This window comes from Palaemon carinicauda, chromosome 17 (assembly GCF_036898095.1).
Source record: "Palaemon carinicauda isolate YSFRI2023 chromosome 17, ASM3689809v2, whole genome shotgun sequence".
NCBI classification, from domain to species: domain Eukaryota; kingdom Metazoa; phylum Arthropoda; class Malacostraca; order Decapoda; family Palaemonidae; genus Palaemon; species Palaemon carinicauda.
In genome coordinates, this window is record NC_090741.1 from 64,918,977 (window position 1) to 64,922,884 (window position 3,908).

The following is a 3,908-nucleotide window of genomic DNA, read 5'->3' on the forward strand; positions in this document are numbered from 1 at the left end:
AGGAGAAGGAGGAGGAGGAGGAGGAGGAGAAGAAGGAAGAGGAGAAGTTGAAGGAGGAGAAAATCGCAGAGAAAAAACCTGCTCGCAAACTTATCGTTTTTGACCTGGAACCTGAGAAGCCCAAAAGGGTCTTCTCATCTCATATCACCTTCCAAGGTGCAAAGGTTGGAGCTAACCCCACAAGGGACTATGCCCTAAAGGGGCACGTGACTGTCGCCTTGGATGTCCCAAGGAAGTTCCACAGAACCATATATGGAGTGGAAGGAAAGACCCTGATGGAAATCACCCGGCAGAGTGGCGTCAGCTCCATAGATATGCCAAGAAGGCACGAATACCGTAATTTGATCACCATCAGTGGTACCATTGGATATGTTCAATTAGCAGCTGATATTATTGATAGGCTTCTGAGGAGACTTACCGGTTATTAAATACTTCAATCAGGAAAAAAAAGAATCTAAAAAAAAAATCTAAAAAAAAAAAAATAAAAAAAAAATCTAGAAAAAAATGAAAAAAGAATATATATATATATATATATATATATATATATATATATATATATATATATATATATATATATATATATTTATTTATATTGTTCATTTTGAAATTGAAAGGAAAATATATTTTGTTTATAAAATGTGTTTTTAAGTTTAATTTTAGTTTATTTTGTGAGGAAAAGGAGATTTAGCTGAGTTTTGCAGGACCAGAACCAGGATCTTTGGCCTGAATGACTACCCACCTTAAAGGACGCTTGGATGGACAGCCCAGTTTGAGGGATACAATGCTTATCCAGCTTGTACAATGCTTGGAATAATCTGGAGGACTGGCGCTGCAGACAGAAGAAACCTGGTAGATTCTAGTATGCTTTGTACCTTGATGGATGTGTACAAGGCATTTGTCAAGTGTACAAATGATCGGATATCTAGATCTATTCTTCTGGATGCCCTCTTTCAGGAGGTTCTGGGGGAATAATCTAGAATACCGGCTCTGCAGAGGGAACGAGCTAGGCTTCTTCTAGTGTGCAGTCTTGTCCTTATAGGTTGACGCAATATAGTTAAGCTGGGGAAGGAAGCTGCATCTATGGTGAGGTGTTCATCCAATGGCTACTGCATGGCTGAGAGCAGAGTCAGTTTTGGTTCTAACGACGATTGGCTTCATTGCCCGACCACATACAGCTCTGCTTAACTGCCCACCCAAATGATGCTCGGCTAAACCGCCTGGCCAAGTAATGCTCGGCTTAACTGCCCGGCCAAGTGATGATGCTCGGCTTAACTGCCCGGCCAAGTGATGGTGCTCGGCTTAACTGCCCGGCCAAGTGATGGTGCTCGGCTTAACCATCCGGCCAAGTGATGGTGCTCGGCTTAACCGCCCGGCCAAGTGATGGTGCTCGGCTTAACCGCCCGGCCAAGTGATGGTGCTCGGCTTAACCGCCCGGCCAAGTGATGCGGCTCGGCTTAACTGCCCGGCCAAGTGATGGTGCTCGGCTTAACCGCCCGGCCGAGTGATGGTGCTCGGCTTAACCGCCCGGCCAAGTGATGGTGCTCGGCTTTACCACCCGGCTAAGTGATGCTGCTCGGCTTAACCGCCCGGCCAAGTGATGCTCGGCTTAACCGCCCGGCCAAGTGATGGTGCTCGGCTTAACCACCCGGCCAAGTGATGGTGCTCGGCTTAACCGCCCAGCCAAGTGATGGTGCTCGGCTTACCTGCCCGGCCAAGTGATGCTCGGCTTAACCGCTAGGCCAAGTGATGCTCGGCTTAACCGCCCGGCCAAATGATGCTGCTCGGCTTAACCGCCCGGCCAAGTGATGGTGCTCGGCTTAACCGCCCGGCCAAGTGATGCTGCTCGGCTTAACCGCCCGGCCAAGTGATGGGGCTCGGCTTAACCGCCCGGCCAAGTGATCCGGCTCGGCTTTACCGCCCGGCCAAGTGATGCTGCTCGGCTTTACCGCCCGGCCAAGTGATGCTGCTCGGCTTAACCGCCCGGCCAAGTGATGGTGCTCGGCTAAACCGCCTGGCCAAATAATGCTCGGCTTAACTGCCCGTCCAAGTGATGATGCTCGGCTTAACCGCCCGGCCAAGTGATGGTGCTCGGATTAACCATCCGGCCAAGTGATGGTGCTCGGCTTAACCGCCCGGCCAAGTGATGGTGCTCGGCTTAACCGCCCGGCCAAGTGATGGTGCTCGGCTTAACCGCCCGGCCAAGTGATGGTGCTCGGCTTAACCGCCCGGCCAAGTGATGCTGCTCGGCTTAACCGCCCGGCCAAGTGATGCTGCTCGGCTTTACCGCCCGGCCAAGTGATGGTGCTCGGCTTTACCGCCCGGCCAAGTGATGGTGCTCGGCTTAACCGCCCGGCCAAGTGATGGTGCTCGGCTTAACCGCCCAGCCAAGTGATGGTGCTCGGCTTAACCGCCCGGCCAAGTGATGGTGCTCGGCTTAACCGCCCGGCCAAGTGATGCTCGGCTTAACCGCTAGGCCAAGTGATGCTCAGCTTAACCGCCCGGCCAAGTGATGGTGCTCGGCTTAACCGCCCGGCCAAGTGATGGTGCTCGGCTTAACCGCCCGGCCAAGTGATGGTGCTCGGCTTAACCGCCCGGCCAAGTGATGGTGCTCGGCTTAACCGCCCGGCCAAGTGATGGTGCTCGGCTTTACCGCACGGCCAAGTGATCCTGCTCGGCTTAACTGCCCGGCCAAGTGATGCTGCTCAGCTTAACCGCCCGGCCAAGTGATGCTGTTCGGCTTAACCACCCGGCCAAGTAATGGTGCTCGGCTTAACCGCCCGGCCAAGTGATGCTGCTCGGCTTAACCGCCCGGCCAAGTGATGGAGCTCGGCTTAACCGCCCGGCCAAGTGATGGTCCTCGGCTTAACCGCCCGGCCAAGTGATGCTGCTCGGCTTAACCGCCCGGCCAAGTGATGGGGCTCGGCTTAACCGCCCGGCCAAGTAATGGTGCTCGGCTTAACCGCCCGGCCAAGTGATGCTGCTCGGCTTAACCGCACGGCCAAGTGATGCTGCTCGGCTTAACCGCACGGCCAAGTGATGGGGCTCGGCTTAACCGCCCGGCCAAGTGATGGGGCTCGGCTTAACCGCCCGGCCAAGTGATGGTGCTCGGCTTAACCGCCCGGCCAAGTGATGGTGCTCGGCTTAACCGCCCAGCCAAGTGATGGGGCTCGGCTTAACCGCCCGGCCAAGTGATGGGGCTCGGCTTAACCGCCCGGCCAAGTGATGTGGCTCGGCTTAACCGCCCGGCCAAGTGATGGGGCTCGGCTTAACCGCTCGGCCAAGTGATGGGGCTCGGCTTAACCGCCCGGCCAAGTGATGCTGCTCGGCTTAACCGCCCGGCCAAGTGATGGGGCTCGGCTTTACCGCCCGGCCAAGTAATGCGGCTCGGGTTAACCGCCCGGCCAAGTGATGGTGCTCGGCTTTACCGCCCGGCCAAGTGATGCTGCTCGGCTTAACTGCCCACCCAAGTGATGGTGCTCGGCTTAACCGCCCGGCCAAGTGATGGTGCTCGGCTTAACTGCCCGGCCAAGTGATGCGGCTCGGCTTAACCGCCCGGCCAAGTGATGCTGCTCGGCTTAACCGCCCGGCCAAGTGATGCTCGGCTAAACCGCCTGGCCAAGTGATGGTGCTCGGATTAACCATCCGGCCAAGTGATGGTGCTCGGCTTAACCGCCCGACCAAGTGATGGTGCTCGGCTTAACCGCCCGGCCAAGTGATGGTGCTTGGCTTAACTGCCCGGCCAAGTGATGGTGCTCGGCTTAACCGCCCGGCCAAGTGATGCTGCTCAGCTTTACCGCCCGGCCAAGTGATGGTGCTCGGCTTAACCGCCCGGCCAAGTGATGGTGCTCGGCTTAACCGCCCGGCCAAGTGATGGTGCTCGGCTTAACCGCCCGGCCAAGTGATGGTGC